The sequence below is a fragment of the Rhopalosiphum maidis genome, chromosome 4 (assembly GCF_003676215.2).
Source record: "Rhopalosiphum maidis isolate BTI-1 chromosome 4, ASM367621v3, whole genome shotgun sequence".
Classification (NCBI taxonomy): domain Eukaryota; kingdom Metazoa; phylum Arthropoda; class Insecta; order Hemiptera; family Aphididae; genus Rhopalosiphum; species Rhopalosiphum maidis.
The window spans coordinates 16,875,430-16,890,596 of NC_040880.1; the positions used below are offsets into that span (position 1 = coordinate 16,875,430).

Genomic DNA, 15,167 nt, shown 5'->3' on the forward strand with positions numbered 1-15,167 from the left:
ATTATAAGAATAGGACTGCGTGGGACGTCGTGCGTGCGCGTGAAAGAAGATTCGGCGGTGGTTAGGATTGCAATTCGGTGGCGGACGGAGGAGCGTGGTCGGTCGTCCGACTATTGTGCGCGGGCAAGACTGCTGCTGCCGCCGCCTCCGCTGTCGTTTGCGGTAACGGTGGTAAGGTGGAGGCAGCTGGAAGCAGGGCGGCAGAGGGTGCCAAGCGGCTTGGCTCCCTTCGACGCTATCAGTATTCAGTTGTTCCGGTCGAGCTTTATGCGTCGCACGCGTACAGACGGTGTACACCATCGTCGTTCTCGTCATCTATCGCGGTCGTGGTCGATACTGCTCAGTTACGGTTAAGTTTCCTCTCGTTTATCTTTTGCGTTTTGTTTTTCCTTACGTTTATATCGACCAACCAGTACTATTATCGTTCCATCAATCACCCTACTGACGTAAATAGTGCTAATTATTATCATTGTCATCCACGTTATTAATTTTCTGTAACCCGTTAAACAATTAACAACGATTCTCCGAGGTCCCCCAATATGATGGTCGCCGACTAGTTCGCTTTATCTACAGGTACGGTATTTTAAATAAGAATCACTAGAAAAATGTTCATTTTTACTAGGTTTACGGTTTAACGAAGATTAAACCGCCGTCACTAACCAAATAACCTACTAGGCAGTATAAATATAACAATTATTGTAATGTTTAATGGGAATGGTATGTACCGCTAGATTTTATACTGATAGTAGCACTAATTAAAACTATTGGTTTAAGGCAGGTAATATTTTTTATATAACAAATCTAGACGCCGAAGATATAATAGAATCGTTATATGTTTATCTTAATAGAATCGCAGCACCAATCTATTGCATTGGACAGTATCCAAAAATCATTTTCAAATTTGCCATGTCATTAATCGTTAAAATATCTAACCACCGGCACTAACGTCACTGTGGTTGTTTGACTACAGTGGCTTTTGCACGCTGTAATAATTTGTTGTACGTCATTCACATTTATCCGTTTCTTATACATTATTTAATAGCATTACAAATATTTTATCAACCAAAAATTCCTTATATTCACTGTTCATATAAATTTCCATCAATCGTGTTTAGTTGTATGTAAAATATTTTCCAAATTATTTTTGAATAATAGTAATATTGTTATCATTGTTTGAATAATGAATGAATACACAAAAAACCAACGGATTATTCGATCATTTTAATTAATACCATAGCGTATTAGTGTATAATGTATCTAAATCATTACATTGAATTTTTTCATTGAGCCAAACATTCAGTTTTGTAATTTATCTGTACTTTATTCAGAAGATAATTTAAACAAATTTTGAAGTATAAGCATTTTTTTTTTTTTTTTTATTTTAAAATTAATATTATTGTATAAAATTTACTCTTAAAAAACAATTAGCAAATGGTCAATTATAGTCATTTCAGAAATCAAGGGTTCTTCCCCACATATTATATAGGAGCCAATTTGTAGATTACCACCTGGCTATTCCCTAAAGAGAAATTACTTCAAGTACTTAAGTACTTTAATATTTCAACATAAGTTCTATGTTTTTATTTTCAACAAAGTCTTCATACAATAATATAACTTTTGTTAAATTGCTGATGTAACTACGATAAATAACTTAACTATAAAGTTATTTTTGTAGGTATTCAAATTAAATATTTCTATTTTATGTGATAATAATATACGTTAAGTATTTTCTCGAAATTACTTTGTTTTTAGTGTTTATAAAAATATTTAGGGTTGGTAAAAATTCTAAAAAGTTTAATAAAAATCCCATATGCAAGAGTTCAAAAATACTAATAATACAGTCATATTTTTTTTAACCGTTTAGAGTTCATATTTTAACATTTTTCAAAATCACAAAAATTTGAAAATTACTTTGTAATTGAAAATTTATAAAATATTCCATTTTTTTAGCTTGGACTTAAAAATGTAAAATAAGGTTCCTTTTAAATAGCCTTTACTAAAATTTATAAATTGAACAAATATAAAAGCACAATTTTTATAAACATTTGAAGTTTAAATGTTAATACAATAATTGGACTTTTAAAAAAAGTATAATGATTTTAGTTAGTTTGTTAATTGTTATAATTCATAAATATTTGCGAGGTAATATTTTAGGTATATTAATAATGATTCATTATATTATTTTAATGTTCTTACGCAATGACATTTTCAAAATATTTATAATTTATATCATATTTCTATGATAATAAGATTAATACTTTAATAACAATAAACATATATTATAAAACAATATACTTAATAATATAGGTAAATAAATCGTCTCCTCTTAAAATCGTTTTCATATGCAATGATTTATCATTGAATTCAAATTTAACACATTTATTATAGTGACTTACTCAATGACGAGGTATATTTTACTCCTACTGTACAACAGAATGGTTATCCAAGTACTGAGTACTCGCCAACTTTTTAATATCGTATTACGCCAAATATTTTATTAACTATAATTCAATTTTATTATTTTAAAATTTGTTCTTATAGGATAATACTATCTAAAATTTTCTCTTGCTTCACGCAATTAAAAAAATAAATAATAATAATAATAATAACAATAATAATAATCGTATTTTTAATAAAAAAAGATGAACAATTATTTAAAATAATTGTTGTACTTGTAAAATAAATTATTTTGACAAGCGTGGATGATTTTTGTTTGAATGATTCTTCTTTGCTTACTAGTTTTAATTGTATATTAAAGCATTAACAATGCTTAATAGATTTATATCACTATATTATAATTTAAACCACATACAGAGCGTTGGAATTATTAATGCAATAATAGCAATAAGTTCATAAACTTCAAAAGTTTAAGACTTTAATATTAATTACACGGCAGACTATATTAGCATAATATTGAATAACAGCTAAAATCGATGTTGTTAAATAAACGACAATAATAATATTATGCGCGTTGCATACAGATAAGTAAATGTTTGCATTTATTTTGTTTTACGGGATTTGGATTAATGTGAATCACCTAACGTAGGTGTACCTATTTATTTTAAAACACGCATATTTTATATTATAACTTATTCTTTCACTTAATATCACCCAATAACGTGATATCGAAAATTCATACTTACATTTTATTACTGTGAACACATTAGATAAGACTGGAAAAGTGTTTGAGATACAAATGGTATTTGTAAACATATCATCCGGTATAATTACAAACAATTCATGTGGGAATTGCATATATCGTGCCAATCTCTAGCTAACTGATAAATAATAAAATAGCACTGCTCGACGGCGGTGAATCGTATAAATCTGTTAACCGTTCTAATACTAAGTAGTACAGAGTCGTGTAATGCACGTCGTTTTATATATACAACATACTAATATACTATTGACATAGATCAGTTATACAAAAATCGCGTTTTTTGAGTTAATGGCAACGGTCATAAGTTTTTTGAAAAACATTATTGAATTGTTTTATGTCGTTAAATTGCATAAAGTAAAATAAAAAAAAAATCTACAGATATATAAATCGATAAATTCATTAAGTTCGGTTTGTCTGATAATTTTTGACACAATTTATTGGGATAAGTATGAATCGATATAAAATCTTTAAAATTTTTATTTTCATTGATTGTATTTCAAATACCTGGAAATATGTTGTCTCTTATAGTGAACGGTATTGGTGGTATCGTCTTAAAATATAGTAAAAACTCATATTCTATAAATATCGTTGTAGTGACTTACTGTTATTGAAGTATAATATACTTTTATAATTGAACGATGCCTTGTATGAATCATTATCCTATTTTTCCAAATTTCTCTTATAAGTTTCCCAGGTGACGATTGATGACAATAAGATACATTTTAAAATTATATGAATTATAATCATTGTATCGCGACTACGTGTATACGTGTATATACGAATTTCGCTTCGTTTTCGTCGCCGCCACACTGTCTCCCCGCTGACAGCGAGCGTCGACTTTTTAATGGAGAAATATGCGAATAATCCCTCAGGAGCCCGACGGGGTTTATCGAAATCATTATTACCAAAGCTTTATATACACCACGCACAATCGTAACACGGGTGTACATTATATAACATTATACATTGTATGTGAGACCTGGGGTCGCCAAGTTGTTGCTTCAACCTGGCTCCGAATATATTATTGCACTTAAACCACGGTGGCGAGGAATACGATGATAATGATGATGACGATGATGATGATTACAATGATTATCACAATAATGTCTACATACATAATACACACATACACAGACATATAAATGTGTGTGTGTGTGTGTGCATCAGGGTGTAGCGGCGCCATTGCCGGAGGTACTTTCTACCCTTCCCCTCGACATTCTCCTCCTATTATAACTGAAAAACGGGTCCCGGTTCTCGCTCGTTTTCGGTCGAATGGACGGTTAGTAGTTTCACGGGAAGGACACGGGGTGTTTACTGTTTCACATTATCGTATCATAAAACTTGCTGTTTGGGTGCGAAAGAAAACGGACCTGGTTAAAGAACAAAATATGCCGTGTGAGAGTTGAACACAGTGGCAGCCTTCTTCACGGACCGGCTGTCGTGCGCTTAACTCTTCGTAACCGGTGATAAAATTAAAAGTGTAACAATATAATGTATTATACGTGTAACTTGTACGCCGAGGGTGCACGTTTACGTAAAAGGGAACAATAAACGAAACACGGCTTCTCGTGACCCATCACAGATACAGTGCTTATTCGAACTGAGAGCGACTCCTAGCCATAAGCCAGAAAACAATATTTTTCTTTAGGGCATTAGGTTTTTGTTTTTTTTTTATTATTACTATTATTATTATTATTATTATTATTATTAGGGCTCGTATGGGGATCTTGCAAGTAACCTTCTTTTGAACCGCAATAACAATTCACTTGTTGTATATATATATATAAACAAACTATAGTTGTGTACTTTATTCAATAACAATAGGGTAGTAAGTCTATATACGAGGAGATTATCATGATAAAGTCCACGGTAAGATTTAGTGTTATGAATTATGATTAACATAAAATAGGTTTATCGGGACATGTTTAAAATAACATTGAATTTGTATGAAATTCATAATTATTTTGTCGTTGTAATTATTACAAATGTTTTTTTTCTTAGGCTGATTTGTAAATTATTAATTTATTCAATCTAGAATTATTAATAAAATTGTCATTGCTAAAATAGTCTTTCCTCTATATTTCTGAATCTTAATTTAAGCTAATGGTTCCATTCTGTAATGTCTATAAATGTAACGTAAATTAAGCATTTAGAAACTAAAACCTAATTTAGAAACAAGGATTGTAATATACTAAACAGTATTAGAATAATGCATTTAATGTAATGAAAATATTAACTGCTTAGTTACTTTTTCAGTAAATAATAATAAGGTAAGAATAGTTTTTAGTTAACAAGAAGAACTTGGTTAGGTATTATATTATATAAAAAATAAAAAAAATAAATGGTCTTTTTCGGTGTCGTAAGATTTAAATAATATGTACAATCTCTATAGAAAAATGTTTTTATAATTTTTAATATTTTATTTTGTATTTTGGTTCTATATGTGTGTGCGTCTGAATTCTATGTATAAAACGTATCGAAAATTTGTTATTAATTATTATAATACAAAGCACTTTACTTTGTAATATTATTTTCAATTTTCTCAGCCGTTAATATTAAACTTTTTCTTTTAAAAATGTAGTAAACAGTCTTATATCTAATAATAATAATAATAAAAGTACTCCATTATGGTATTATGGAAAAGTAATTGAGAAGAATCTGATCGTTTTTAATGCATACTTCATTTTCAACAACTAATTATGAATTATGATTCATTATGTATATAATAATAATCGTATTATTATTATTGAAAACCGCAGTGTGGTGTATCTGACATTGCGTGTCTATAAATCTTTCAAACTTCCGTTCGAGTAATCCAATCGAATAGTTATAGCCCATAGGTCTCATAAACACTGTAAAGTTTCAATTGATGCGCCAAACGACTGAATTCGTTCGAAATTAAAAACATAGTTACCGGAATACCGTTTTGTTAAAATATGTTTCGAAATGTGTATAAATATTATATTGAACGGACTTTGTTTTTTTTAATTAAAACTAAGTGCAGCGTATAGATAGTTTCTAAAATGAAAACAAAGATTTTCGTATTAAATGTAGGCATATAAAAACCTCACTTTAACATGACGTACTATGCTTCGGCGTAGAAGTTACGTATTTAATCAAGAAGGTATTTATACTTATTCACTGAGTAACCCAATTATAAAATAACACAAACTACGAATTTTTAACACTTTTAAAAATTAAAAACCATGAAGAGTCTATGTAGGTATAATATAATCAAACGCAGTGTTGTAACTTTAATACAGATAAACAAATATAATAAACGTTGATAGACACCTGTCTGAATACACACATAATATTACCACAACGATTTTTATATTAACTTTTGTGCTTAACGTAGATAATTTTTATTTTCTCAGTAATAATGATAATATTTTATAAAGTTTATTTTTTTAATATCAGATATCCATGACATGAAATTTTGATGTGCGTTTTATATGCACAGAATAATAAAATTTTTATAACGTCGAATTGTGAAATATTGTTTTGGTTAGGAATACCTAAATCCGATGCTATAGAAGAATTTTTTTACAGAATAAATTTACTAACAAAATATTTAAAAACATAATTAACAATTATTAAGTTTTTCACTATTAAAGATGTAGTAAAATAATTCGAATGAAAAGTACATGAATGAATTTAATACTAAATAAAATTCATAGATACGTCTTATTAAAGTATTTAGATATAAATTTCATTAACTCAACATATAAGTCTATTTACATATAATATTAAACAGGATAGTAAGCGTTAGCTTTAAGATCTACCGGGTTTATATAACAAAATAATATTTTTGTTTTATAAAGTAAATCAAAAAAATTCAATCAGAGAGCAATAAAACAATCACGAATTATCAAGTAATGTAGTTACGTTAAACCATTACCAATAATACCAATTTAATACAATTGATTACTAACATTATAATTAACAAATTCTATATCTTATTATGTATCTATTAATTATATTGATACCGTTAAACATTATTTTAAATTAAGTCAATTTAATTTTGTTTCTTAAAGAGATTTCAGTTTATCGTTTAATTTTCGATATGACAGTGATAATACATTGATAATTTATTGTACTTTATACATCAATAGATTAGTGAACGATTGTAAGATTGACAAAAATAATCTATTATTATTAAATTTTGTCAGTACGGAATTAAAATTAATTATGTATACGTTAAATGATACATCATTAGTTTTATATGCTTGCTGCAGACACTACAATAATTTAATTTTATATGATATAATTTTAAGTAAGTATTTGTTTTTTTTTTTTATTATTAAAAAGTAAATTTATTTATTTTTTTGGAACTGTATTTTTCTCAGATAAAAGTTACTTACGTAAAGTATAGCATTTATTTTAAACGGATAATAAATGTTCATCCAAGTAAAATAAATTAAATTCTAAACAGACTTATATTTTGATGGTATTAATCTCCCCCGAACTCGGCTTTTACTTCAGTGCCGGTTGCGTCTGTATGGGTACCTTGTGCTCTGTGGGGTAAATCCCTACCCTTCGGACTTTTTCTCGTGTTTCGGAACCCCTTGGATTTACGTCGGTTACAGACAGCAAAAGTCTAAATCGAATTACCACTAGCACACTATACACTCGGAAATTTTGATAAATTAGTCACCCGCCAAACAAGAACAAAAGACCGTGTACGGTCGATTTTCGTACACTGACCACGTTGCAATTTGTCAGACTTTCATTTAAAACCATCCAGGAAGTTTCCTCCAAGTTTTCGTGTGTGTGCTCCACCCGCTGTTTTCACACATTCCCATCCATATTATTTATAATATATAGTTCATTCATTCGTCAGTGACGGTCGAGGGCACGGCAATTGATGTCAAACTTTTTACACTCATCTCCGGACGTTTCTTTCAGTGTTGGCAAATAGAAAAAAATTTCCAAAACGGCGTGGCTCCGAAGTATTTGCCAGATTATAATGATTAATGGCCCGGATGGGATAATCTGATTACGGGAAACGAGTTTTTAAAACTTCCAATCATCCGTAAGGTCCCGTCCTCCAGAGGCTTTGTAGGTTAATTTTAATTTTTTTTTTATCTCTTGTTTTTAAACAAAAACGGGCACACTTTTAATGATATGACTGGGACTATTTCGAAGAAAAAATAACCTACAGTATTTAAAAAAAAAAATTCAGGGATTTTGTAAAGTAATTAGGAATAAATGCCAAGTGGTTCTTCAAAGACGGAATGATTCATTTTTTTTGTCATTATGCGTTTATCGGGGTGATAAAAATTTAATTATTATATCTATGCAACTGTAAAAGCAACTCTGCTACCTATCGATTATAATATAAATTGACATACTGCAAATTTGTTTATGCTAAATATTTAATAATAGTCCAATTATAAACTTCTAGATGTAAGGATTTTTATTATTATTATTATTATTATAACAAATGATTGTGTATCACAATAACTGATTAAAGTTTAAATGAGATTGCTGCTGGAAGCTACGCGATGACTATACCAAGTATGGTAGATAAATTACTTTTTTGCTTCGATAACTTTCTAACTCTGTATCCGACCTAAGAACAGTAATACGTCACTTAAATCGCTCCTAGTAAATAATATTTTACTGCCACGGCATTGCCCTACGTTCCTATTATGTATATATTACCGAATTTAATAATAAAACTAACATGAATTTTTTTGTTTTTATATTAATTTATCTGAAAATTCGCATTTGTTACAAAAATCAATAGTTGTGAATACTAGCTAATGTAAATAAATTAATAAACCTATTGTTTATTTAATAAAAATTAGTTTTTTATCAACATTTTTGTAAAGTATTTCTTTTAAAATTTAAATAAATAACAATAGACAATCGCATTATAAAAACTCGTATGTGAATTTTGTATTTATTTTACAATGTTTTATACTGTTGAATTTATGAAACTGTAACTAGATTAAATATTTATCGACCATCACAGTTAAGAGATAACAATTGAAAAAGATTTTAAAGTGTATTGTATATTGACAACGACGACAATGACAAGAAACTCGGGCTTAAATAAATAATATTCAAGTATAGAAAATTGAAAACAAAAAAAAACCTATAAGTATGCATACATTTTGACTAAATTTAAATAATCCCCCATCTCGAACAAAGAAAGTTTTCAAATTGTTTGTTGTATTATTATTGTACAATAAAAATCGTTTCTATATTAGAATATGAGTATAAGCTATATCAAAATCGCCACTCGACCGACGTCAGTACTTATAATAGTATACCGGTACACATACGCAGAGTGTAACCTATAACACACATGATAATAAAAATTTGAAAATTAATAATACTGTTTTCCATCGTATTTGTTTTAGTAGAGCGTACGTATTGAGAAATATATAGGTCAACTCCTATTGCGTTTTTCACATTTCCTGACTGTATACTCATATAGTACCCACACATAACGTCGTATTATTGGAGCGCGCGCATTTGAACGCCCTAAGCGATAAAACGCAATAATATAATAATGGGCTTAGGTGTGTTGAAGTGTGAATTGGGAAAAAAAAATTGCGTTTGTAAGATTGGTTGCTGGTTTTTAAGTAGTTTCTGAACTCGCCCTGTCTGCACGCGGTGCGCCCCCCTGTGGTGGCGAGGGAAAACCCCAATAAACCATACGCACGCTCACGCGCGCACACAACAACAATGCGTTGTATAATAAGTTTATTCTGCAGTAATCTCTGTGCGCGTACAGAAAAAAACACCATGTGTGTGCGGCGCGAATTGAAAAAGTGGGCGTCAAAAGGGGTCGCGATGTGTAGTTTCGGTGCCCATGTGTGCAGTGTTTTTTACCTCTCCCGAAACGGCCACAGCCGGTTATTGTCTTCAAAGGAACGGCGGGAATGAGATCCGTCGTCTGTAATGTAGTTACATCGAAAACGGGTAGTGACGTATGATACATACTTCATATTATAAAACTATAGGAAGTTTATTGCTATAGCAGAGGTCTACCATCGATAGGGTATGGATTATGGATTAAGTATATATTTTCAATAAGTTAAATCTTAAAATGTAAGATGAAAGGAAAATTTTGCTTAAATATATGTTATTGTATTTCAATATTTTATTCCCATGGTTTATTGTTTAAATTATTTTCAATAGTTAGTTTATAATAATTATTATTACTACATTAAAATAGCTTTAAAGTATACCTTCATTGTATTGTTCTTTGAGTTTCGTTTTAATTCGATCATAAGTCTAATATTGATAGCAACAAAATTTTAATCATCAAAATGGACCGTGAATCAATAATGGACAAAGACCACCGATAAATGCAATGTATTATACATTATTATGAACCATACGCCGCACGCGTCATTGTATTGTGTCTGACATATACATTATTATTTCGTTGCTCCCACGGTCCCTTATTAAACGAGACGTCACGAAGAGTTTGATTTTTTTTATAATTTAGTGCAGTTTAACAAGGGTAAATGATATGTATAGCAACTAGCAAGTGCATATCCATATTTTCAGTAGACATGTAATAAAACGTAGCAGAGTCATATCATATTTGAGTACGTTATTTTAAAGTATTCACAATTTATTCTAACACGACATTTTATTTTGCGTAGATTTGCATATTTTAAAGATTTTGAAACGTATTTATTGGTACATTATAGATTTGTTTGTATTTACCCATGCGTTTAATGAAGGATGATTTCCAAAAATGAATTCATTTAAATTCTCATTGACGAATTGAAAAGATTACCTTACAGCCCACAAATATAAAGTTTGACTTTATCGTAGCAAAAATATGTTACCAAGGTTGAATAAATGTATTATTTTAAATAAATTATATATTAATATTATATATTTTGTTTTTAAAACATTAAAATATATAACGTGGCAACTAGTTTCTAAAGCAATGGAAATATTTTGCGATTAACCTTTATCCAAACAATAGTACACTTTTATAAGGGTTTTTTTCATTATTAGTCATATGAAATGTTAAAACGCATACCTACTTAATAATCATTTTCAAAAATATTTAACTTATTTTTTTTAACTTGAATTGATTTGGATGAAAATTGTGAGTAAACAAAATTATATTATATGCATATAAAATTAAAATAAATGAAGTAAATTCATGTTTATCTTTTGGTCAATGAGAGATTAAAATATTTCTCAAACGACACTGAATAATTGTCCGAGCTTCGATTTCAACCCCTCTTTTCTGGTGTGTACAAAACCAAATAGCTTATTAACCGATTAACCGTGTGTCTATATCATATATGGATTGAATCTGTAGAATCGACGCGTGCGCCACGTGCATATGGTCAAATAAAATAATATAGGTATACGTGTATAATAAGAGTGCCGGATGCCATCGTTCGAAATTCAGTGGCGATTGAGTGTATTGTATTAATCACTCGCTATTACAGTATACATCATATTATATTGGGCATCGATATAATGATACGGAAAGCGGTGGTGTACACGGTGACTAGCTATATTGACGGCCAAATTTTCCGAGTGTCTGCGTAGACAAGACGGCGTAACCGACAACGACCGACTACAATAAGGGTATTTCGTCCTATTATGTATATATATATATATTATGTATATATATATATATTTATATATATACACGTGTATATTACTATACCTCTACGCCCGGAACCCGTTATTCCTTTTCACCGCCCGCCGAAAGCATTTCCGGTCGGAATTCAGTACTATATATACATGTGCGTGAATGATATTTACGATTGTAGCCTTTTGTTCCGACCGACGACGGACGCCACCACTGCCACTGCCGCCACTGCCGCCCTGCAGTAAATCGCCTTATCCTTTATATGTATATATATTGTTGTATGCATGCATGTACAATGTACATATATATATATATATATACATTATGTACGTCTGTTGTGTATATTATATCGACGACGGTAGTACATGGCGCATAAAGTTACACGTCGTAAACCCCCAAAATTATTAGGTCCCTGTATAGCATCGGGATTCCGGTAATGCGTGCATGTATATGTGTGTATTTTTTTTCTTTTTTTTTACACCCTTGTTACTTTTTTTGCGTGTCATTATACGCTGAGTATATTATATGTACCTATGCATTTTACACACCCGGTGAGTATAAAATATTTAAGTTTTTGTTCGAAATCGTTTTCTTCAAAAAAAATCATCTTGGTAAAATTATTATATAATATTCGTTTCATCTGTCGACATAATAAATAAGATTAAAAAGTAATGCGTGTAGACAGAATATATATTCCCTAGTGGCTCAGTAGATACTCTATTATTTTATTTATTTTTTTTAAATACACTGACGGGGGGACGGAGAGAAAATACGATTGCAACGAATTATTATCAGTGTTCACCTTATATTTATTGGCATGACGGGAACTTATTTTTTTTCTTTCTTTTGGCAGGGGGACATATCATGTTGAAATAAAAGTTTAAAGTGAGTCATTTTAAGCCCCAGGAAAAACATGAAAAAAATCACCCCAGTGGTTGGAACGGACGGTCCTCATCGTGGTGCCCTAAGCCGACAAATAAATATCGTTTTTTTTCTCTTCAGAATATTTTAGATAATCATTACACGTGGAGGGCAAATAATTCAATTATGTTTCAATCTTCCACCCCAATTTTTGCTACTATCATTTTCCCTCCCCCTTATCGAAAGGCTTGTGTACGACAACACAGTCATTAAAAACCACTTATCGGGTAGTAATGGATATTTTTTAAACCGAATAGCACCATATTATAGTTGCACTATATCCGATCGCGTTTGACTAGTTTTCAGACCAACTGGTGTATTAAGTATACTTTACGTGTGTTTTATAGATAGCTGACGCATCGGATTAATTTTTATCGATAACACTGCATACACCGGGAACCACGTGATGGTAATTTTTTTTTTTTGACGTTTTCAAAAATACATAGTTGAGTTAAACATTATAATCTTCACGGAACGGTGATCGTGGTTAATCGTTTGTGAAATGAGTTTTCCAGTGGTTTATTTTAAAAAATATGATATCGTAAAAATCCGATGAATTTAAAAACAGCAGCACCCCGGGATCAAAATAAAAAAAGTCTGTGAGAATATTTTATATAATATGCTCAGTCACTGGGCTGAAATTATGTTTATTAACTTTATATATATATATATAATACATACACAGTATACACCCATACCTGGTTTTAAGTATATAAGTATACACTCTTGCTATACTTAAGTATTACGTATAATATTCTATATAATATGTATCGTGGTAGAAAAAAATGAGTGACGTTTTGTTTTCCACGTTCGTTTGACAACGGTACTAAATATACTTACTAAAGGTATAATATGTACATATAGGCTATACTAAGTATGATATTAAGTACGTCCAGTCTGCAGGGTTTTAGTGTCAGTAAGCAATCATAGGCCAAGGGTGGAATAAAAATAAAAAGTTTTTTGAATTTTTACACTGAGGCTTTTAGGAACGAACAGGTTTGATCCGTTAAACAATAGAAAATAAAAATTGTATTCAACACTTTTGGCCACGTTAAACCAAATTTGGCATTGAAAAAAAACACGAGTTTTATTAAACCACAAAGTCGGAAGCTATTGAAAGTTTCTATGTCTATAAAAGTATATATATACATTATGTACTTACATTATATGTGATATATATATTATAATATGTACTCTAAAAATCACCGGGAAATGAAAATGCTCACATATGTTAGCCTTATCGTGAAGTTATTTATATATACACGAGTATATACTATATATATAATATTCTATAAGAACAACACCTTATAAATTGCCTTCAATATTTAATCGATTCGCTGTGTATAAATAATAGCCTACATATATAAATCTGCTATGTATTATAATTCGTGTTAGTTCAATATTTAGAAGACTTTCTAAGAATTTTTAAAGTAATCGATGTTATAAACATATTTCACCTATTACATTATAAAATGTCGTAAAATAAAAATATTTATGATTAAATATGCCCATGAAAAATTAAAAAAAATACACAGTTTGATAAGATTATAAGATACCTACAATCAAAATTAATATTATCATAAATAAAATAAAATTGTATAAGATATATATATACTATGTTATGCAAGAATGTGGTTTATATCTGTTAATAAATCGATCGTAATAATTATTCTAATAAGCGAGTGTATGGATAATTAAGTATTGTTGTTAGACCACTTCACACTTATTATAATTATTATATTGTTGATACTATATAAAACTTATTATTTACATAAAATAATTATAAATATTATGATTTATAATATAATGTACTACAGTTTGCAGATACAGGTATTTTATATTATTTTAATCGCATTAGATATATTATTACTATTAACAATACTTTAATAGTTATAATATTATATCAATACCACAACGCAAAATCCGTATGGCTAATGAGAAAATCGAGACCAATTTATAGTTAAATGATGTTGAAAATTAAATGAAAGAAAAAATCAAAAATAAGTGTACGATAAAATTAAAGTGTATACATGCCGGCGCACTCAGCACAGTATACCCACCTATCCTGACGCCTAAACCTACCACAAGCACCGGCGGCCGTGACTCCGTCAATAATGTAAACACGCGTGCAAGCATAGTGCAATGCTGTCCATCGATGTGTATCAGGTCGTATATTATTAGATACGGAGTAATCCGTTTAACTGGCTACGCTAATTTTTCAATTAAATTGTTTGTATTAAAATAACCTATTAATATAGTTTGAAGTTTTGAACTTTGAAGTATTATTATCGTATAAATTCATAACACTCATTTATGGACGAAAAAATCAATTTCTTTAAATATCAACACGAAAAAATATTCTTCTTTTTGTTTTTTGTTTTTATTACTAAAACTATTTTTCAAACTTCATAATTTAATGCAGAATACCTTTACTTAAAAAATCGATGTGTACCTAATAATATAAAATATTAAATAATCATAACTAATTATATTAAACAA

General features: G+C 29.7%; 1 protein-coding gene across 3 annotated transcripts in view; it reads left to right on the forward strand.

Moving 5' to 3' along the window:
• The first annotated feature begins 263 nt into the window (after positions 1 to 263).
• Positions 264 to 15,167, forward strand: part of LOC113547854 — a 148,772-nt gene continuing 133,868 nt past the window's right edge. For all 3 annotated transcript variants that reach the window (XM_026948391.1, XM_026948392.1, XM_026948393.1), the window contains exon 1: positions 264 to 573. The gene's annotated coding sequence lies outside the window, so the exon portion shown is untranslated. The remainder of the gene's footprint in view (positions 574 to 15,167) is intronic.